This window comes from Astatotilapia calliptera, chromosome 23, assembly GCF_900246225.1.
Source record: "Astatotilapia calliptera chromosome 23, fAstCal1.2, whole genome shotgun sequence".
NCBI lineage: Eukaryota > Metazoa > Chordata > Actinopteri > Cichliformes > Cichlidae > Astatotilapia > Astatotilapia calliptera.
The window spans coordinates 43,713,772-43,738,562 of record NC_039323.1 but is presented as its reverse complement, the minus strand read 5'-3'; the positions used below and the strand labels follow the sequence as shown (position 1 = coordinate 43,738,562).

Below are 24,791 nucleotides of genomic sequence, written 5' to 3'. Positions count from 1 at the left end.
CATGTGAAGAAAACTTTTGAGGAGAACTGAGGAGACTGTTGGAGTTTGACATTTGCCACCTTTGGAGTAAAATGGCAAGAAGAGACAGTGGAACACAGGACAAAGCTGAAGGAGAACTGCCGGCTGTTGGACTGTTGTGGGAGATGACAACAGAGTGTGAGTAAGTGGAAACACAGAGGAATGCTGTTATTAAATGTGGGAAATTAAAATTTGGGTTAGCAAACCTGGGAAAAGAAAACTGACTGCTTAAGTGGGAAAATTGTGAAGGAGTCTGAAACACTGCGAAAATAGAAACATATACAAAATCACACACAAGCAGAACATGCATTAACCCTACTAATACTCCAAACACAAGAGAGCTCATGAAGATTAGACAACATCTTAAGCGTGAGTCTGTTTATCATCTTGTTCAAGTCACCTCGTGTGATGCAAAGACCAGTGGAACTCATAGCACATTACATGCTCTGCTGGATATGCAGCTCCACAGACATGCATTAGACCTGCCTAATAACACAAACACACATGCAATGAAAATTAGCTTGTTATCTTTCATCAGTGTTAAAATAGTGTCAATTTAGCAGACACTTGTTATCAAATACTGAATTTATCCAAAAAAAAAAAAAAAAAAAAAATTTACTCTCTAGGTTGCAGGACAACAGTTTAACTTTTGTGGGAAAAAGGATCCTGGTTTGACCAACCAGTGATCAGACAATAAATTTAGTGTTAAAATGGTAAATTGGGAGAAGCTTCCTGCTTGATTGATGCAGCAAGTGATTTACTGTATGAGGGAAATTGTCTTTTGTGATACTATTTTGAACATGCTTTTCCGTTGTCCTGTCAACTTAGTGGGTTAATAGCTGATATGCAAATTAGTTGATCGGTTTTAGATTAATGAAAGGTGACTGAATTCTAGCACGAGTGAATGAGATGTGTTGGTGTTTGTTGTGTTGTGTGGAAACTCTAAAACACTGAGTTTCCTGTTTTGATGTGCGAGTGAATCCTGTATTTAGATACACAACTCTGAATACGTCAGAACAAACTTCTTTTGTGAAGTGCATGACAGCATGTCACATGTTTTATGATGAAGGGAAAAAGGAAAATTGAATAAAATAGATCTGTGACCTAAATGACTGAAGAGCACAGACCTGGTGATTAAACTCATAGTTAATAAGACATTAGGGTTATGTTGTGGGTTGTGCAGCTGATGGTTGGTTTGGAGTTAATCTAGCTGATGATTCTTCTCCTGTTGTGAAGTTGATGAGGAGTTTGTGTCATGATTTAACAAGGCCTTTTTATTTTGATACTTTCACAGTGCACTGAAAGTTTTGTTTGATAATCTGTTATTTTTCATTTTTTATCTTTTGAACAAGCACTGATTTTGTTTGTCTATTTCTTTTCTTTAAGCAGATCTGCACGTCGGGAATTGAAAGTGCTATACGACCTGTCAAGAGGGCCGTTGCGGGTGGGTTTCTCCACATTAAAATGGGCTCTGGAGAAAGCCACTTATTGGGACAAGTTCCTGTCCAAAAAGGATTCAGCGATGTAATCCGATCTAAAGTTCTTTTTCTTTTTGAAATAACGTCATTTTGCTGAGAGTGGAAACTGAATGCGACGACAGGTTCCACTATCAGCAAAGAAAGAAAGAATGCATGTATGAATGTATGAGTGAAAGAGGAAAAAAACTGACTAACTGGTAAAAGCTGACAAGACTTTACTGATGTAACACGACTCAAAGTTAACCCCCACCTGACAAAGGTGCAGATGAATTTATGTGTCTTCTGTTACAGGAGCAGGAAGATGACAGCAACAGTTGAGGTTGTGTGATGATTTAACCTGTGAAATGCCATTTTCTGTGTCTGTGCATCTACCAGGGGTGTTATTCACTACCTTGTGTTGCTTACAGAGGTAACGGTAACAAAGTATGCATACGCCTGCGCAGCGTTAACATTTGTATTTTCTTTTCTACAGCATTACAGTTTTTCATGTGTTTGAGCATGTGATTTTTAAGAGGATTAGTTAATGTTTTTCTACTATAGGATTTCTGGGTTTATATGTGACTGTCATTCTTTCCACAGCTAGGGCTGGCTACCTTTATGGTGTTTTTATGGCACCTCTGGAACCTGTTGACCTGTGTCTAACCTCCGTCTGACCACAGTCAATGTGTATTGCTAATGTTTGTTTCTCTGAGAATGCTGTGGAGGATTCGGCAGAAGCGGACAAGTGACATGAGTAAAACAAATAAGAGGTTACGGTGTTTATGGGAAAGTTGAATATGGGCTCTTAGCTGGCCACTTTGAGCCCATAGGGATATATGAGTGGGGTGACTTTGCTTAAGGGCGGTCACCGATTACATTAATGTTAACTGAGCACATGGGATGATCCATGTCTGAGGCAAATTAGGGAAATAATTGTAGTTTCCTGATTTGAGGAAACCTGCACATGACACTTGTCTTGCTGATGTTGAATGCTTATTACTCTTCTGATATATTGTTTATAAGTGTGAAGTTTGATTTTATTTCCAGATCTTGTTTTCCAGGCCATGATGGTGTGTATGCAGGCTCCTGGTGGAGCCAGTTTTTAAGACAGGGATCCAGGTTTGGTGAGTTGACGCATGAGAGTGTCCATGCGTCAAGAGGTGGGGTCCAGAATTAACATTAAACAATGTTTACTATTATTGTTGCAGTGATTTGTGTGATTAGCTGTTTATTTACAAGTATTAAATCTATGCAAGTGGTGCATCCATGTTCAGATGAGGCTTTGATGGCCTATTAGTGAAGTTCACTGAACTAAAGAATGTGGTTTGATGATTGTTGACATGCTCTCCAAATAGAAGTCTTTCTGAATACAGGTGCAGCAGTGAGAAGCGAGAAACATTCCAGGCATAGCCCAGGCAGTGGTTGAGGTCAAAGGTCAAGCTGGTTGGGGCCCATCATGAGATCAGACCTTGGGAGCTGAGGCCAGGAGAGAGACTTCAGGAGGATCAGAGATCATCTTCAGCACAGCAGACATGACACAGAGAGCTGTGCTACTGAGCTTCCAGGAGATCAAGAGGAGACTTCCCACAGCAAGATTTTAAATAAAATGAAAGATTCAATATTGATGCTGAGGAAGACAACTAAGGTGTACGACGTGCTCTGCCTTAAATCTTCAGCAGCGTTGGAACATGAAAACTCGAGGGATGGAGAGAGCGTGCCAAGCTCCATCGACAACGCAGAAGGAGTTCGAGGATGACATCATGATTCTGTGAAAGCACAGGAACCAGAAGCTATGGTGGTGATGACAGCAGTTTCCTATGAACATCACCTTGACTTGCAAAATAGCGGAGAGACCCTCCTGGATTTATCAGAGCCACTGCAAAAAGGTCGAGGTCCCAGGAAAACCCCGACACCCCCAAGACAGCACAGTAGAAATCTCACACTTGGTTGCTTCATTGGTGAGGGGGGAGTGCTGATTGAGCCCCCGTAGGGTAAGCTCGCACTCCAACCTCCAGCCTCTGATCAACTCTAGGGCAACCAAGTGTGAGGTGTGATGGATCTGTGTGCAACCATGGGGAGGTGGACCCTCCTGGTTACCTTGACTACGATGCTCACCCTTACAGGACTTCAGCTAACCTCAACAGCAGCTGAACCAGGAGGCAGGCAGAAGAGATGGACACACGACAACTCTCACCTAAGGGACATGACGCAAGATCACATTCATCCGTGGATGAATAATGCCTGGTACCGTTATATCCACGACAGAACAAAGGCAGAATCGGCAAATACAGACTGTTATGTCTGTTCTCATCTACCCAGCACGTCGACACACCCCACATTATATGGCGAATATATGAACAACACTCAAGCAAAGTGTGCAGCCAGCTTTGCTAGCATTGGATTCCAACACAGCCGAATCATCATCGACGATAAAATCTCACACGCTGTTGGACTTAGTAATGCAACATGTGATCAACTCTTTTGGATCGACTTCAATGTGACAAATCGGAATATCTCTATCCATTTCCCGGTGTTCCTGGACCAAGTGCCAGGAAAGAACCACTCCATGTGTTACCAGCAAGAGAAAGGTAACAGACCCCTTGGAGACACCACAAACTGTGTCCAAACTGCAGGCCACGGAGAGGGCCCACCTGTGAACATGAGTGGACCCTCTAACCGCACGTACTGGGTGCAAGGAATGGACTGGTTATGTGGACAACGGGCATATTTCATACTGCCCCCAGACTGGACAGAAAGTACTCCATTCATTGTTCCCCTGGGTGGGAGCTAGAAAAAACATGCTGAGAATTGAAACTCTGGATTACCGGTTTGGACTTTTCCTGAACGCTTCATGTAAGATCAATGAACAGCAGAACCAGGAAATTGATGCATTACGGATTACAGTGATGCAACATCAAGTAGCTCTGGATATGATATTAGCAGAGAAAGGGGGACTTTGCGTCCTTTTTAATACCACATGCTGCACTTACATACCAGACGACGTACATTCATCAAACATGACTGACGCCCTGAATGTTTTGAGACAGATCCAGCAGGCTCAAAATCAGGACTATGTAAGTGATACAAGTGACTGGTTCTCTTGGCTTTACACTGGCTCCTGGTTACAGGTGCTAAAAAGACTACTCATCGGAGTTGGGATATTTTTACTTTTATTTTGTGTTTTTGTAACGTGTATATTGCCATGCCTAAGACTCATGATTAACCGCATAATATTTTCTACTGTTGCTGCATATACAGCTGTGACAAATGATGATGATAACTTTGGCCTGTTGGAACATGAAGACTTTGTGTGATTAATGACGATGTGACAGAAAAAGTACAACAAGATGTTACATACTGGTATCTCACTTTAAGTTTTACTGACAACAGGAGGGAATGTCAATAGAAAATTGTATTTAGTAGTCAGTATAATCTTTTAGTGATATAAGTTTGCATATGGTAGAATACTGCATGTAGTTATTTGTATTAGGAAATGTTTAACCATGTATACTTAGAGGCATATAATTAATTGTGTAGTGACAGGATGTGTGCACCCCAGGAATGCACCCCCACGTCCTGGGAGCATGGGAGAGTTCGTATCTTGTTTTATTGTTTTACGGTAGGATTAACATAGTTACGTCTGTTTTTGTTAGGGAAAATATTCTAAAACACTTCTTCAGTAAAGACTCAGAGAAGAGAAACACACAGAGTTCTTGCTAGCAAGGGCAGCTCCCTACTGAGAGACTCCGGTGAGGAACTGCCCTGGTCTTTATTTTATACTCCATTGAACGTATGTGTGTGTGTGTGTGTGTGTGTGTGTGTGTGTGTGTGTGTTACTGCTGATCAAAGGGTCAAACATCCTTGGTCAGGAAGAGGGTAGCCTCCCCCTTACCCTAGATGGTTCACCCTAGATAACACAGTGAGGAAGTCCTGCAGTTCATCTAAATGTAAAGAAGCACTTAAACTAAAACAGACATAGCTACGTTAATCCTGCCGTAAAACAATAAGACAAGGTACGAGCTCTCATGCTCCCAGGACGTGGGGGTGCATTCCTGGGGTGCACACATCCTGTCACTACACAATTAATTATATGCCTCTAAGTATACATGGTTAAACATTTCCTAATACAAATAACTACAAACAGCATCCTACCATAAGCAAACTTATATCACTAAAAGATTATACTGACTACTAAATACAATTTTCCATTGACATTCCCTCCTGTTGTCAGTAAAACTTGAAGTGAGATACCAGTTTGTAACATCTTGTTGTACATTTTCTGTCACATCGTCATTAATCACACAAAGTCTTCATGTTCCAACAGGCCAAAATTATCATCATCATTTGTCACAGCTGTATATGCAGCAACAGTAGAAAATATTATGCGGTTAATCATGAGTCTTAGGCATGGCAATATACACGTTACAATAACACAAAATAAAAGTAAAAATATCCCAACTCCGATGAGTAGTCTTTTTAGCACCTGTAACCAGGAGCCAGTGTATAGCCAAGAGAACCAGTCACTTGTATCACTTACATAGTCCTGATTTTGAGCCTGCTGGATCTGTCTCAAAACATTCAGGGCGTCAGTCATGTTTGATGAATGCACGTCGTCTGGTATGTAAGTGCAGCATGTGGTATTAAAAAGGACGCAAAGTCCCCCTTTCTCTGCTAATAACATGTCCAGAGCTACTTGATGTTGCATCGCTGTAATCCGTAATGCATCAATTTCCTGGTTCTGCTGTTCGTTGATCTTACATGAAGCGTTCAGAAAAAGTCCAAACCGGTAATCCAAAGTTTCAATTCTCAGCTTGTTTTTTCCAACTCCCACCGTGGCGAACTCCAATTTTTCCTTTGGAGTACTCGAACAAGGATCCAATCACCTGGCTTCAACCTGCAAGAAATAGGTGAAAGAGAGTCTTGCGGCAGTTTATTATTCAAGCAAACTCGATTCAGTGGCCTCGGGAATGCCAACCTGTGTACAAGCGTGTGCAGCAGCTGCAGAGGCAGTGCAAAAATCTGCCGACATAGTTTTGGGACACACCCTGACTATTAGAGTACCGCATGCAGTAACTTCTATACTGCTACAAGCACATTTACCTTTCTTAACACATGCGAGACAACTCTCCTATGTTGGCATATTGCTTTCACAATCCCATATCAACATAGTGAGATGTGGACCTTTAAATCCGGCTCGAAGGACCAAGTAAATGTTAGGGAAAATATTCTAAAACACTTCTTCAGTAAAGACTCAGAGAAGAGAAACACACAGAGTTCTTGCTAGCAAGGGCAGCTCCCTACTGAGAGACTCCGGTGAGGAACTGCCCTGGTCTTTATTTTATACTCCATTGAACGTGTGTGTGTGTGTGTGTGTGTGTGTGTGTGTGTGTGTGTGTGTGTGTGTGTGTGTGTTACTGCTGATCAAAGGGTCAAACATCCTTGGTCAGGAAGAGGGTAGCCTCCCCCTTACCCTAGATGGTTCACCCTAGATAACACAGTGAGGAAGTCCTGCAGTTCATCTAAATGTAAAGAAGCACTTAAACTAAAACAGACATAGCTACGTTAATCCTGCCGTAAAACAATAAGACAAGGTATGAGCTCTCATGCTCCCAGGACGTGGGGGTGCATTCCTGGGGTGCACACATCCTGTCACTACACAATTAATTATATGCCTCTAAGTATACATGGTTAAACATTTCCTAATACAAATAACTACAAACAGCATCCTACCATAAGCAAACTTATATCACTAAAAGATTATACTGACTACTAAATACAATTTTCCATTGACAGTTTTAGTCTAAGTGCTTTAACTGCTGGACTTCCTCACCCTTCTCCTGACCAAGGATGTACCTTTTATGACCCTTTGACCAGCAGGACACACACACACACACACTGGAACTATAAAATAAAGACCGGGGCAGTCTCTGAGCGCGAGTCTCTGAGCCCTCACTCTCGTGTGAGAGCTCAGAGCTGCCCTTGCTAAGCAACAAGTAAAACTGTCTGTGTTTCTCTCCTCTGAGTCTTTACTGAAGAAGTGTTTTAGAATATTTTCCTTAACAGGAAGAAAATACTTTGTATTTGTAGAAACACAATAATACCAGTGTATCTAAATGGAAACCAGTGAAGAGCGGGTAGATTTAGTGACAGTAGTTCAGTGAGGAACACTGGATTTTAAAAACTAGCTGTATAAAACTCTTCCAGATAAAGGTGTGTATAAAGGGGACGAGCCAAAATGCAGACTTCATGGAGAATGTTTGCTGTCAGGAAATATCAAAGGTAAACCAGATATCCATCCAGTCTCTTCCACTTATCCCACAGAGAGACAGACAACCATCCTCACTCACACCTGCATGCAGTTTAGATCACCAGGTAACCTAACTGCATGTCTTTGGACGGTAGGAGAAAACTGTAGAATACCCAGAGAGAACCCACTATAATTCTGTGGGAAGCCAGGTTATGGCAGCCTTACAGTTAGATATGAATACTGTCAAGAAACAGGACCTGAGTGGCAATTTCAATTATGAAGCCCAAGTTTTTCCCTCCATCCTGGATGAAAACAGGACAGTCACAGCAGAGATTTATAATAAAAAATGAGCAATGTGCACTGAAGATGAGACACAAACCAGAACTTGGATTACAAACATCAGAAGAAGATGCAGGTAAGGTCTGGTAGCTGAAGTATATGCTTTAGAAAAAAAAGAACTAAACTGCTGGATTTGGAGACAAGTGAACAAGCTGACGATAATAAACCTGTCAGAGGGGCTGAAGGATCAGAGCTCATGTTCTTATTGGCTGGGCCTGGATTGTACTTTGATAAGAGATATAGACAAAAATGTGTCAGAAATGTTGACACATCCTGCTGAAGTGAAATATTAAAAGTATCGTATTTGACTGACTGACCGATGATCATTTAATTCACTATTTTTACTTTTTTTTTTAAAGGCTAGGTTCTTTGAACTAAGCAAGCCTGATGTTTAGTAGAATTGCGATTTTAAGAATGAAGCGATGATTACATATTTACTTACAGAGCTTTGTTGGAGGCTTTGACCACTGGCAGCAGCCTCAGAAGAGCCTCCTCTGAAGCAGAGTATTTCTTCAGGTCAAACACATCCAGATCTTTTTCTGATGACAGTAAGATGAAGACCAGAGCTGACCACTGAGCAGGAGATAGTTTGTCTGTGAAGAGACTTCCTGATCTCAGGGACTGTTGGATCTCCTCCACTAGAGAACGATCATTCAGTTCATTCAGACAGTGGAACAGATTGATGCTTTTCTCTGCAGACAGATTGTCACTGAGCTTCTTCTTGATGTACTGGACTGTTTTCTGATTGGTCTGTGAGCTACTTCCTGTCTGTGTCAGCAGACCTCGTAGGAGAGTCTGACTGGTCTGCAGTGAAAGACCCAGGAGGAAACGGAGGAACAAGTCCAGGTGTCCATTTGGACTCTGTAAGGCCTTGTCCACAGCAGTCTGGTGGAGAGATTGTAGGTTTGGTTTGCTAATTAACTTAGACAACATCGAGGTTCTCTGTTGTTCTTGCAGCAGATTGAGTCCAGACTTGATGAAGGTCAGATGGACATGAAGAGCAGCCAGAAACTCCTGAACACTCAGATGGATGAAGCAGAACACCTTGTCCTGGTACAGTCCTCTCTCCTCTTTAAAGATCTGTGTGAATACTCCCGAGTACACTGAGGCTGCTCTGATATCGATGCCACACTCTGTCAGGTCTGATTCATAGAAGATCAGGTTTCCTTTCTGCAGCTGATCAAAAGCCAGTTTTCCCAGATACTTCATCATCTTCCTGCTCTCTGGACTCCAGTGTGGATCTGTCTCAGATCCTCCATCATACTTGGCCTTCTTCACTTTGGCCTGAACCACCAGGAAGTGGATGAACATCTCAGTCAGGGTCTTGGGCAGCTGTCCTCCCTCTCTGGTTTCCAGCACATCCTCCAGAACTGTAGCAGTGATCCAGCAGAAGACTGGGATGTGACACATGATGTGGAGGCTTCGTGATGTCTTGATGTGGGAGATGATCCTGCTGGCCTGCTCCTCATCTCTGAACCTCTTCCTGAAGTACTCCTCCTTCTGTGGGTCAGTGAACCCTCTGACCTCTGTCACCATGCCAACACAGTCAGGAGGGATCTGATTGGCTGCTGCAGGTCGTGTGGTTATCCAGAGGCGAGCAGAGGGAAGCAGTTTCCCCCTGATGAGATTTATCAGCAGCACATCCACTGAGGTGGACTTTCTAGGGTCAGTTAGGATTGTAGTTTTGTGGAAGTCCAGAGGAAGTCGACACTCATCCAGACCATCAAAGATGAACACAACCTGGAAGTCTTCAAAGCTGCAGATTCCTGCTTCTTTGGTTTCAGTAAAGAAGTGATGAACAAGTTCCACCAAGCTGAACGTTTCCTCTTTCAGCACATTCAGCTCTCTGAAAGTGAATGGAAATATGAACTGGATGTCTTTGTTGGTTTCGTCTTCAGCCCAGTCAAGGGTGTATTTCTGTGTTAAGACTGTTTTCCCAATGCCAGCCACTCCTTTTGTCAGCACTGTTCTGATTGGTTCATCTCTTCCAGGTAAGGCTTCAAAGATGTCTTCTTGTCTGATTGTTGTTTCTCGTCTGTCTGGTTTTCTGGATGCTGTTTCAATCTGTCTGACCTCATGTTCATCATTGATCTCTGCAGTCCCTCCCTCTGTGATGTAGAGCTCTGTGTAGATCTGATTCAGAAGGGTTGGGTTTCCTGCTTTAGCGATCCCCTCAAACACACACTGGAACTTCTTCTTCAGTGCAGATTTAAGGTTACGCTGACAAGCGCCAAAAGAAAGTTCTAAATGAAAAAACAAAATGAAAAAGAAAAATCAGTTCATGTACACCACATGTGTCAAACTCAAGGCCTGTGGGCCACATCCGGCCCGGCGTACATTTATATCCGCCCACAACATCATTTCATATAGATTTATTATTATTGTTATGCATGGCCCGGCGATATGAGGTGCTGATAATACACAAACTACAGATCCATTAATACAGCGCTGCAGCCTCCTTGTCGAACGCTAGGCTACCTGGGAACATTCCCGCATCAATCAAGTCATACTTCTGTTATTGCGAAGCTAGCCCCTCACAGTGGCGAAGAGAAAAGTTGATTCTAAAAACAGAGCCTTTCAGCACCGGTGGGAGGCTGAATATATGTTTACAGACATTGCTGCTAAACCCGTGTGTCTTATTTATGGAGCTAATTTGGGTGTAATTAAGGAATTTAATTTAAGACGGCACTTCAAGACAAAACATCAGGATAAGCTGAAAAACCTAAATGCAGGGCAGAAACGACAGAAAGTAGAAGAGCTAAAGAAGAATCTAACATTTCAGCAAACGTTTTTCACCAGAGCAAAATCACAAAGTGCAGCTGTTGTGAAAGCAAGTTTTATTGTAGCAAAGGAAATAGCCAAATCAGCCCGGTACCACTCTGAAGAGCTGCATGATGAAGGTGTGCGACGCCTTGTGTCCAGACAAAACGCAGATTTTGGCAAATGTGAGTCTGAGGAGAAATATGATTGCTGATCGGGTTTGTGAGATGGCCACTGATTTAAGAACACAGTTGTGTGAAAGAAGCAAAAACCTTATTGCATACTCTCTTGATGTGGATGAAAGTACAGACATGATGGACATTGCACAGCTGGCCATCTTCATCCGTGGAGTGGAAATATTGGACATTAAATCGACGCACGGGACGACAGGAAAAGACATTTTTGAAAACGTATGTCAAAGTGTAACCGACATGAAAGTAATGTTGAACCAAGTCAGCGCAATGGTGTTCCCAAATGCTGATAAACTGAGCGCACTGCACTTTGGTAACTTTGAAGCACAGAAAGAGAATTTCGAGCTGCATCACAACCCATTTACAGTTGACGTGGAAACTGCACCTGTACAGATTCAGATGGAGCTGATTGAGCTGCAGTATAATGGGACACTCAAGGCAAAGTACGACACTGAAGGGCACAGTTTATTCATTCCATTCCTGAAGCAATGCCCCAGCTCCGTCTACATGCGGCTGGAACCTTGTGCATGTTTGGTAGCACATATCTGTGTGAGAAGCTGTTTTCACTGATGAAGATTGAGTGTTGGTCAAGTTACTTGAAAAAAGTAATCAGTAACTAATTACTGATTACTTCCCCCAAAAAGTAATCCCGTTACTTTACTGATTACTTATTTTCAAAAGTAATTAATTACTTAGTTACTTAGTTACTTTTTAAAAACACAATTTACAACCTGAAGAGGTGATAAAGCGATAGATCTTTCAGCCCAATTCTACTTTTTCTATATAATCCATCATACAAAATGTAATCAAATGGAAAAGTCTCTTTCTTTAACTTGTTTTATCAGTTTTAATCTTTTAACTTTATGCATCAAGCAAAAATATAATTATATGCAACATTCTCTGACTTGAATAAATTAGTTTAACATTTAAACCTATTTTCTGCACATTCCAGCACATAAAATAAAATATTTTTTGTGTTTACACTCACTCTTTCAAATAGATGCAAGTAAAACACAGCAGAAAATAAATAAAGTCAAAGACTTAGCGGTCCTTTTGCTCTATTTTCACCTGTAAAGCAGGACTGGGGGTAGGCGGAGGTTTACCCTGGTGCAGGTGTGCTGCGGTCAGTTGAAGAATCCGCGAGTTTCTCTGTGAGTTTCCCGTTAAGTCGTTGCGCACTCGGTGCTTGCTTAGAAGTTTAGGGGTTTTTTTCCCTGTAAAAAGTTTTCTTCCCACGCACAACGGACGTTAATGTTTTTGTCACTTTTTATGGAATCAAACTCAAAGTAAGGTCAGTACTTCCACGCTTTAAACGCTGCACGCTCATACTCTCTCCCACAATCGATATATGATCCATTGTTGATCTGCACACAGCTGTTGTCACCAACGGCGAACTTGCTTACATCACTGTCATGAGACATTCTCGCAAAAAAAATCACGGTTTTAGTAACGCAGTAACGCAGCGTTCCTACGGGAAAGTAACGGTAATCTAATTACCGATTTTGCAATAGTAATCCCTTACTTTACTCGTTACTTGAAAAAAGTAATCAGATTACAGTAACGCATTACAAGTAACGCGTTACTGCCCATCTCTGCTGATGAACACCTGCAGTCCATCCTGAGAATCTCTACAACACAAGCTCTCACACCAAACTTAAACGAACTTGTTGCCAAAAAAAATGCCAAGCATCCTGGGCCCTATTTCAGGAAGCCGGTTTAGTGCAAACTCTGAGTAAGTACACCCTTCGTTAACGAAAACTCTGGGTTTTCAGTTTCACAAAGTGAGTTTAGATTAATCCTGAGTGAGTTACTATGACGACACACTCTGTGAAGCTAACCTGCCCCCTAGCAGGTTTACTTCAACTAACCCTGACGTTCTCCGCCTCTTTGTCGGAAACCTGACTGTAGGAAGTGTCAGACATGGCGTGCCCCTTCCTTGAAGAGCCAGTAGATGTTGAAGCCCAAATTCTCCGCAGAGCTCTCCGCCGGGAGAGAGTGATTAGAGCGCGTTTGGACATTTTATCATTTCCTGATGATTTTCTGTGTGAGCGTTACCGTTTTTCAGCACAATCTATAATTTATTTGAAGAACATCCTCAGGCCTAATATTGCTCATGTGACACATCGTCTCAGTTCTGTACATATTATTTGTATTGCACTTCGGTGTTTTGCAAACGGGAGCTTTCTGTATAATATTGGTGACGCTGAGCACGTTTCCAAGGCTACCGTCTGTCGGGCAGTCAGGAATGTTACAGTTGCACTGAAACGTCTCCTGCACTCGTCTGTGGTGTTCCCCGGTCACAGACCCACAAGATTCATCAAAGAGGGATTCCACAAAATTGTAGATAGCAGGATGAACAAAACTTAATTCATGATGTGGTGATACTTGAACTACTACTTAAATTTTACATTTATTTTCACGGTTCCCAGGCGTGATTGGCTGTATAGATGGCACTCACATTCCAATCATTGCTCCTTCAGTAAATGAAGGAGACTATGTGAACAGGAAGTCTTTCCACAGCATTAATGTGCAGGTACATAGTTCCCTGTAGCATTTCAAACTAACAAATTATTTCACTATAGTAATGGATGCTAATTTGTGTTCTCTGCACTGTGAAGATCATATGTGATGCTGCCAATATTATCACAAATGTGGAAGCCAAGTGGCCAGGCTCTGTGAGTGGTGGTGGTGGAGGACCCCCACCTGTTTTTCGGGCCTCCGCTTTTTTTCTGTTGGCTATAACGGGTCACATTTGAGCATACAGAGTAAGCAAATATGTACTTGTAATGTGCTCAGATAATTTCAATAAGTGCTTACAGAAAGAAAATTAATGTAGCCTCTAACTGCAATTGATTTACATGGGACAAACAGACCAAGCACTATGGCTCGTAATACAATTACACCTTACCTGTTTGGACTATATTTATATATTTCATTTTTACTTGCTGCCAGGAACGTTTTTTGGCCTGTTGGGTTGCACCTGCGCTCACATCACGTCACAAAATAAAATGTATAAAATAAAAAATAAAATATAATATAATAAAATAACGTGTTAAATGGGTGGAAATCCCTAGATCAATGTTTAAATTAACACTCACGCATTGACTCTGTCGGCTATGTTTTGCCATGCATGCTCCCTTTCTTTTGCAGCTGAGGCTGTGTTACTTTTTTTCCGCAAAATTTGCATGTTATCGGCATATGCTGCCATCAGAATTTCGGCCTCAAGCGCTGTAAAATACATTGACCGCGCCTTCTTTCCCTCCGTCTCCATGGTGACTCGCTTAATCTGTGCTCCACTAATCAGGGCTTTATGTATCCTCGTGCGCGCGCTTAACTTGGGGTTAAAGCAACTCCGCGTTGATTGAACTACTTGTTATCAGCCTTTCTGAAACCGAATATTCCGAGTTGGACAGTTCGGGGTTACTCAACCCTGAGTATCGTTTTTCACTCTGAGTTTTCTAAACCGGCTTCCTGAAATAGGGCCCAGGTCTGACAAAATGGCATAAGAGCAAAGAAAACTAAATGTTATGATTTGTTGTTATTTTAACTTTTGCTGAAAAGCAGAAGTTTTTTTGCATCATGTTCATATTTTGAATTTTTATCATTTTGACAGCAGATATTTTTATGAAGAGCAAAATACTTTAATTTTTTTATAAATTGGAATAATAGCAACAAAATCTCACTGTTTTGATTTGTTGTTATTTTAGCGTTTACTTCAAAGCACAATTTTTGTTTATTTTTTCTATTTAAAGTTTATTTTTTCTAAATTTATTTATTCTGGAATAATATTCCTGTCTGTTTTTATTCATATTTATGTTTCAAAAACATTGTTTTAGTGTGTTCAATAAATGTTTATCTTGTTTGGCCCGCGACCTAAAGTGTGCCTTGAGTTTTGGCCCCTGTGCAACTGAGTTTGACACACCGTTTTACACAATACTCATGACAATTTCAGTTCAATTTCATTCCACCTAAGAAATTACTTAACACATGCGTTTCACATCTTGACATTTCTAAATATTATCCATCATATTAAATCCCTTTAGAAATCCGCTTACGGTTAGCCAGCTCCTCCCGCTTCATTCTCCTCAGGAAGACCACTGTAATCTTCAAAAATGCCTCTCTGCTGCTCTTCTGCTCATCATCCTCCCTCTGACTCTCTAAGCATTCCGGGTAACCTGGACTCAGAACCTTCTGGATCTTCTTCAGCTCGTTCTTCACAAAAGTGATGATGTTGTCCTCCAGCAGCTGGAACAGAATACTTTATGAATGAGCCAATCAGACTGAAATCATGGAGCCAAACATCAGATCCATGTTGGACACAATGACAATCCACTGGTCTACAAAGTAGGGATGGGTACCGGTAATGGCACCGGTTCTGTCATAAACGGTAGTAACCAGACTGAAAAGCAGCACACATTTCGGTGCTTTTTTTTTTCCTGAGATGTCATACACTTTTGATTTTAGCCAATCATTTTACCTTTTCAAGGACAGTAGGCGGACGTAGGTATGTACGTTCTTTTAGAGCAGATCTACAAATTAAAAATGCCCAAGGCGAAGCGGTCAAAAGTCTGGCTGTACTTCACAGCAAAAGATGCAAACTCAGCAGCCTGCAACAAGTGTCACGGCGAGTGGGATGAGCCGTGTGGAGAGAAATTAAGGAGGATCCAATTGCAGGCACTCGAGGAGGTGTGAAGGTGGTATATTGAAAAACGAAGCACAGGATTAAAAATGGCAAACAGAGAAAGCTAAACTATACTGGGAACAAAACTAAACTACAAAACAGCAAACATGAACACGGACATAAAGGAGAGTCAGCAGAGGCATATGGAGGTAGATAGCAGGGAGAACACACGGAATGAAGCACGGTAAATTCACAGGCGGACCAGCAACTACAACAACAGAAGACACGACTTAAATATCCTCAGAGAACACAGGGAGATTACACACAGGTGGGGAACACAGGTGGAAGTAATTGACAAGATGAGACAAGGGAGGAAAACTGAAACACTCACATAAGACACGGACTTTCACAATAAAACAGGAAACGAGACCACCACACAAAGACGGAGACTCGACACTAAGAGGCAGACAGAATATAACACATGGAACTCAAACTATACTAAACATGAGACACAACCGAACAACAAATCCCTCACCAGAATAACTAAAACATAGATTTATCATAATAATCAACGCACCAAAGAAACCAAAACAATCCATAATGCAAAAATAAACCAAAACATAAGAAACTCAAAATGCTAGGTCGAAATGACCCAGAACCGTGACAACAAGTGCTTTAAGGTGATACTGTGATACTGTGCAAAGGAGGTAACACCTCAAATCTGACGACAAACCTGGCAACGCATAGCATTTTTTAAAAGTTCGAGCACCGTTTAAACACCGGCACGGTTTCAAAAGTACTGGTTTGGCACTGGTATCGGATAAAACATAAACGATGCCCATCCCTACTACAAAGAGCAGCATGGAGATGACTGTGAACAGAATATATGTAAAAGTAGTTGTTGTACATGTACAGACCATAAATATGGAGTCCAGGTGATCACTGGGAATCTCCGAACTCTCTGAGCTCTCCTGGTCCACTCTGTGGAGGAACCATGAAGAATTAGTCCCAGCATAGGATAAAGATCCAGAAGTTTTTGCTCAAATATCATCATCTGAATTAAGTTGTCCAGCTTTAAACTCTCAGATTCTGAAGATATCGACAATATTCAGTCTGTTTTCTTTCTTTCAGTAGTTATGTAAGTTATGTCGCAGAAGCTCAGAGAAAACTTTGAGACTTCATTAAACTGAAAAATTCCCTCACTGGAAGGTAAAACCATCAGCTAATGCTCTCAGGAGACCAGAAGGTCCCTGAATGTAACTGTGCATTAAATTCATGAAGTGTTTGAAACCTGACAACTTCCTTCTGTTTTCATTCTACACACAGTAGTGATCAAGTCCTTTTCTCATTGGTTTGATTTTAGTTCTCATTTCAGTTTTTGAGTCTCGTATTTGAAGTCGAGTCTCCTCAATGATCAGAGAGAAGAACAATAAATAGGATTTAACCCTCAGACTCTCCAATTTTCTGCCCTTTCAACACCTTTGTGGTCAAAAATGTACACACACAAAATCTGCCATAAAATCCTGATGCAACAATATGACACACACACACACACACACACACACGCACACTCTCTCTCTCTTTCAATCCATTTATCTTTTTGTCTCAAACACACACACATATTCAAAGCGTTGATTTGTTCAGATTTCATTTGTTCTGATGTGGGGGGGTTTTATTGTGAAGTTTTCAGTGTTGGTGCATTTTACATCAGAAATGTTCCCATTGATGAATCAGACTGATTTGAAAAATGTTTCACTCACACACACACACACACACACACACACACACACACACACACACACACACACACACACACATCCATACAAATCACTCCATCACTCACATGACTCCATAACATAACGGGAGTCATGTGACAATGGTTTCATGTTTTCATATGAAAATGCTGACATTACAGGATGGATGGTTTTATCCTGCAGTGGCAGACAGATTAAAAATGTAGTTTGAATGGAAATGGATGAGACATTTGTCCACAAACGTGTCGAGAGGCAACACACAAAAATTAATAATGCTATAAACCAATTTTGTTTCTGATGTTTGACACATCCAAGACTGTGATCACTACAAATGTCCCGTCCCCATGATATTTATTATACGGGAAATAATTTGGTTTTTGTGAGATTTTTCAATAAATACTGAATAATTCAAATGTTTAAACTGGCATTTAAAGGCTTAAAATCCTGAAAATAATTTAATGTTTGATCATTTTGGAAAGAGCTCAGTGATTTATGTGTTTTATGAAAAAAAAGCTGAAAAATTTTGCTGTATGAGGATTTTGTGGCAGACTTTGTGCGTGTACATTTTTATCCACGAAGGTGTTGAAAGAGTGAGAAATGCATCATCACAGTTTGGATGACATGTAACAGGAAAAGACAGCATATTTCAAATTTGGCTAAAAAGAAGATGTCCTGCAAAAATCCATGTCACGAGCTATAAGACGGCCAAAATGATTGCCAAAAAACAAAAAAACAAAACATTAAAATAAATGTCCAAAAATGTCAGAGGAGGCCAGTTGGATCAAGTTTATCTTGTTAAATTACTCAATAGTGGGAGAAGATGAGTGTGTTTGGTGTGTATTGGGGTTGGCATCATCACTCCTAGAAGCAGATCACTGCTTTAAAACCATAACATTGTCCGAGGTCAATGAGTCAATGAAATGATGAGTCAGTTTGTTAAAAATAAATAAATAAAAAAAATAGAAAATCACTGAATGTATTGTTTTGTACAACATATTTTGCATATTTAATGAATGAGTGGACTTTTTACCTTCATACTATGAATCAAATAGTAATTACGTTTATAGAGAATTAAGTGCCTCATCTTCACTGGCCATGCTGGTGTTTCTGTGCCTGCATGGTGACCAAAACATATTGCCATAAACAGTACATTTTGCAACACCACGAAACCAATGATAGATGTTTTAATTTCGTCATCCGATATATTTCGTCATATCGCACAGCCCTAATTAAATGCTTTAATAAATAATAATCAAAGAAAGAGTTTTGCTGGATATTCCTCAAAGTGGATAAACGAGTATGTTAATAGTGGTCTCATTAACAGCAGCCAGTATGATCCAGGCTTTAGCTGCTAGGTCTCTTTGTGACCTCTCAGACTGTTTAACAGATCAGACACAAAGAGAATCAGAGCAGCTCTGTTCTTTAAAGACAAACATGAACCCACTCAGGTCACACTTTCCCCACAGATATGAGCATCACTGTCCTCAAACAGCAAATGACCAAGTCTAACATTTGGAGCTTTTCTCTTTCATCGTTTTCTTTTTAATGAATCTTTGTAACAATCTGAGGATGTTTCAGGTCATATTTAGCCACGAAACACAAACATGTAAAGGAGTCATCACAGCTCTCTGACCTCGTTGGTCCAGGTTCAGCACTGAAGAGTGGAGGATCATCTTTGGACCAGTCACTCCTCACAGATGGACAGCTGGATCCTGCAGACTGTGACCTCTGACCTCTGCAGACACAAACATGATTGAAGCAGCTGTGATCACACAGACTGCAGATAATGCAGCTGTTTCCTGTCAGTAACATCCTCTTAGATTAGAGTTCAGCTTTTTACAGGATAACTGGACAAAACTGATTTTTGTTACAAACTCATTTTCATTTCCTCTCAGCTCACAAACACAGTCAGACAATCAACCAGAATCAAAACTGATTATAATGTCAGAGCAGAATTATTTCTATAACTCAGTGAGTTCGGCTCAGATATTTGAAGTTTTCACAGCTACATTCTCACCTGAAAAATATGTCACAAGTTTTTCTGCGACCCAGAAAGAGAAATAAGAGTAATATTAAAACTAAGTCGCTGCCACCATTGTTGGAAACTGGAATTGGCTGGGCCGCGCTATGAGTTCTGCGATATGGTTTTTCAATTTTGTTGTCCGGGTGGAAAATCGGGAGAAATTCGGGAGAATGGTGGCTCCGGGAGATTTGCGGGAGGGGCACTGAAATTCGGTATTCTCCCGGAAAAATCAGCAGGGTGGGCATGTATGGTTGTGGCAACATCACTAACCTTGTCAAACACCTCAGAGTAAATCATATCACAGAATATGACGAGCGTATGTTGAGACAAACTGAAGAGGAGGAGAGGGACAGGTGACGTCTCTCACGGAGTCCTTTAGTGCTGCAGGCAGGCAAGGTGTTCAAATAGCACAACTTCAGTTTTTTTATTTCTATATGATGAACTCTGCATTATTAAGTGATAAGAACAAGTAATTTGATGTAATCATTATGATGCTATAATTTGAGATACAATAAATAAAATACGTTTTTGTACAAAGTATCGGATCAGTATCATCGATACCACCCTGAATATTACCTGGTATTGGATCGGAAAGGAAATCAGTGGTATCGCACATCACTAGTAATCACTTCTCTGACCATCACCTCTGACTCGAGACTGACCACTACTTTAAATTATTAATTTAAAATAAATGACATACTTTTTTTTCACATTTCACAGACATTGAGCCATAATGTATTTTGTGGGATAAAAAAATATAATTATCCATCCATCCATTCGCTTCCGCTTATCAGGGTCGCGGGGGGCGCTGGAGCCTATCCCAGCTGTCATAGGGCGAAAGGCGGGGTACACCCTGGACAGGTCGCCAGTCTGTCGCAGGGCCAACACATAGGGACAGACAACCATTCACACTCACATTCACTCGCACATTCACACCTGGTGGCAATTTGGATTATCCAATTAACCTATCCCCACAAGCTGCATGTCTTTGGACGGTGGGAGGAAGCCGGAGTACCCGGAGGGAACCCACGCAAACACGGGGAGAACATGCAAACTCCACACAGAAAGACCCCGGCCTGATGGTGGAATTGAACTCAGGACCTTCTTGCTGTGCGGCAACAGTGCTAACCACCGTGCTGGCACGGTGCAATTTAAATAATATAATTATTTAAATTTAATTTAAATTTTTAAATGTGATTTTATGACAACTTTTTACTTTTACTGCCAACATTTTTAAACAAATATCTGTACCTTACATTAAATGCATTTAAGGTGAGTCTGTGTTGTTGATGGTCCTACTGTGAGCAGCAGGAGTCTAAATGTTGGACATTTTTCATAGAATAAAGGAATTCCTCACTCAGTTACTTCCTTTGAGATGCAGTTTAGAGACCAGGAAACATCAAACAGTTTATTTAAATCAGACACCAACCTGGAATCAAAGAGATCATGTTACTAGCAGCTCACCTCTCTGCAGCAGACACAGGCTGGACTTTAAAATAAATGAGGGGGTGATCTTTAGACCCATCACTCTTTAAGGACACACAGCTGGGTTCAGGTTCATGTTTGCGTTTAGTTCCTCGTTTCTTCCTGTGAATAATGATGGAGCAGTGATGTGAGTGCTGAGCTGTGACATGGAGACTTCTAACATGGACAGTTAGAGATGGTCATCTCACCTCTGAGCTTTGGTCGGGCTCTTATGTTCCCCACACAGAGTGGTTTTAGAGGGAGGGATTCCCTCCTCTCTGCCCTCACACTGATCCATGCTGCTGAATTCACATCAGCTCACACACACTTTCTACCTTCACCTGCAGAGGAAACACAAATCATTCATGTGCACATCAACTGAAATCCTCCTTTCCATCATGTGTGCTGTCCAAATATCAGCTGCTTCTTTCCTGCTTCATCTCAGTGTCAGCTGAATGCAGTCAGACAGCAGTGTGAGGCAGAGGAAGCTGCTTTACTATTAGTCCACTAGATGGAACCGTGAAGCACACACGATGCATTCACTAGTGATGTGCGATACCACTGATTTTCTTTCCGATCCGATACCAAGTAATATTCAGGGTGGTATCGACGATACTGATCCGATACCGATACTTTGTACAAAAACGTATTTTATTTATTGTATCTCAAATTATAGCATCATAATGATTACATCAAATTACTTGTTCTTATCACTTAATAATGCAGAGTTCATCATATAGAAATAAAAAAACTGAAGTTGTGCTATTTGAGCACCTTGCCTGCCTGCAGCACTAAAGGACTCCGTGAGAGACGTCACCTGTCCCTCTCCTCCTCTTCAGTTTGTCTCAACATACGCTCATCATATTCTGTGATATGATTTACTCTGAGGTGTTTGACAAGGTTAGTGATGTTGCCACAACCATACATGCCAACCCTGCTGATTTTTCCGGGAGAATACCGAATTTCAGTGCCCCTCCCGCAAATCTCCCGGAGCCACCATTCTCCCGAATTTCTCCCGATTTTCCACCCGGACAACAAAATTGAAAAACCATATCGCAGAACTCATAGCGCGGCCCAGCCAATTCCAGTTTCCAACAATGGTGGCAGCGACTTAGTTTTAATATTACTCTTATTTCTCTTTCTGGGTCGCAGAAAAACTTGTGACATATTTTTCAGGTGAGAATGTAGCTGTGAAAACTTCAAATATCTGAGCCGACCGACATCGTCTTCAAACCCCCGCGGTCTTTCGCTACTCAGGTTAAACATAATATATAAGTCACTTTGATAACTTAAAAATGTTATTGTTTGGCTTTTTCAGTGTTTTATTTGTTCGTGAGTAAATCGGTTTAGCTGAGATTAAAGTTATTAGATTAGAATAAATTAAACCTTTTTAATCCCTCGGGAGGGTTCCTCCGGGGTTTTCACACAGCTGAATAAACGTTAAACAGAAAACTGATTAAACAAAGTGTGAGACGGTTGAGAGTTTACATCAGTGCCCAGTTATATTTTAGATAGCAAGGAGCAGACGGCAGAGTTTCACTCCACCGAGGGAGCTCGTGCCGTACTACCCGGCTTTCTTTAGACTGCGAAGGCCGGGTCCTCAGGTGGAAGCAGCCTCTGAATTTGGACACCCCCGCTGTTTCCGGGCCGGCCAATAATAACAGTGACATTTAACGTCCGATAAATACACACTGTAAAATGTATTTATCACCCCCCCCCCAACAGCCCTTTTGAATGTCTCCCTAGTATGGCCACAACACCTCACTCTTGGAGCACTTTTTTGCCACATGTATCGCAAACTAGGTCTCAGCTGTTTGTGGAGGTAAAATACATCCGCACAATTACGCTCAGCCATTGTCGTGAGTGCGCACGCCAGCGGCTGCGAGTTATTATACAGCCGTATTTCGCACATGACTATGAAACGCGGAAGAGGAAGTAGTTCCTTTGAATGTAGACAATCCGAATGTTATAGTTTCTTTCCACTGTGTTCCTGTTAATGATAAACTACAAATTGACTCTAAATTACTAAAATATCGATATTTTAATGTGAGAATCGATTCTAGAACATAAATGATTGGTATCGGAGGAATCGATATTTCAGGATCAATCCGCACATCACTAGTGAACTCACAAAGTACAAACTATAAGAACACAAACATGAACGTAGCTCAGTGGCGGACACACTCGGCCTCGTTGGTCCAGCTGTGAGTCCGTTGCCGTGAACTATGGAGCGGCAGATTTGTGCTGGAACTAAGCTGCAAACAGCTGATGTTAGCCAGGAAACATTACACACTGACTTTAATGGAGAGACCGCTGTTCCAGATCTACTGGCGTTTAGATCAACTGGCGTTAGTCGAACAGATGTGTGGCAGACTTGCGTTTCAGGAGCTGCTACCGACAAACCAGCAAAAAAAAAAACGCCATATGTGTCATCTGTGACACTTGTGAGGTTGTCTCAAACACACTCCGTCAGTCTTGATGCTGTTGAACAACAAAATGTCTAAAAATGTGGCGAGTTTACCTGATGATATCCTCATGCGTGACGCGATCGCGAAAACAGCAAACAATTAACACCACGTTGATGTTGTTCACAGGACAGCAAGAGTAAACGATCGGGAGACTCTTGTCATCGTTATCGTTCCCCTCGCACGGTTTATTTCTCCGAATTCAGCGTTTTTGCTTCACAACTAAAGCGAGCAGTTTACTTTGTGCACTAACATGGAGTCGAGTCAACCAGCGCCACCTCTGGCCAAGTGCCACAGCCTACAGCCAGATCAACTTGTGACACACATCTGCAGCACGTTTGAATTCGTGTCATGCACAATACATTTGTACCTTTCAATTGTGTCTGTTTGTGCGTCATGCAAATAAACCTTTGAAATGAATGAAATGACACTAATATTTCACTAGTGTTGTAACATCACATGTCGTTAGCGTAGTCTGCCTGTGTCTTTTCTCTGCGAACAAACATTTTAGAGTTGGTTGTTATATACAGTCTGTATAAGTGTGGTTAATCCAATAAACATTTGTAAGGAGATGGCAGTTACTGTGAATTCACAGCAGTTACACAGTGATTAGTAATAAACAGCCAGTGAGAGTGAGTGGATTTAAGAAAGTCAGTGACTCAGGTGTGTCGCTTGGTTTGTCATCTGTTTGTGAGACTGGAGGAGACGTAGAAATCTTTTGTTTTAAATCTTAGTTAGGAAGGTTCCTGTTTGAAAACAAGCACTTTTTGTGAGAAATGCAAGAAGTACATCTGCAGAAAGCACACAGTTACATTCTGTCCATCATCTGGACAAAATAGAAAATGTTGAGCATTGAAAAACTGAGAACGTTGGGCAAGTTCAAAAGAAATGTTTGCAAGAACGAAAAACCAAATTGTTCCTAAAATAGTTGTGGAAAGTCTAACTGTTGTATGTCTGTGTTCTACATGTTTATCTAATGGAAAATAAAGTTGCTATTGTTTTATTGCAGTTTTTGGATAATTCTGAGTGGATTTACACAGTACGGATCTAAATGACCCGCAACAAAATCAATGTCAATTGTTTGTTCTTCAACATAATACAAGGGTTAATTTCCAAAACTTGCTTATGATCTTCAATTTTTAGCAGATCCACTATCACATAGCAGCTGGAGCAGTCTCCAATGGAGGTCAGTCCACTGCTGCCACCTGTGGCCAAGTGCCACAGCCTACTACTAGATTAACTTGTGACACATCTGCACCTGCTGCTATGATGACATTGGCTGTATCCCAATTCAGGGTCTGCAGCTTTAAAGTACGCATTTCAAGGCCGATTACGTCACAGCGGCGCGCCGAAGGCTGCTCGAAATGCGGCCCTGAAATGCGTCCTTCATTCCCCTGAATTTTAAGGCTGTGGCAGTGTAGACTTCGTGGCCCAACATACCCCAGAATGCAT

General features: G+C 41.3%; 1 pseudogene; it reads right to left on the bottom strand.

Moving 5' to 3' along the window:
- Positions 1-21,109, bottom strand: part of LOC113015865 (protein NLRC3-like) — a 37,448-nt pseudogene extending 16,339 nt beyond the window's left edge.
- Between the last annotated feature and the right edge of the window lie 3,682 nt (positions 21,110-24,791).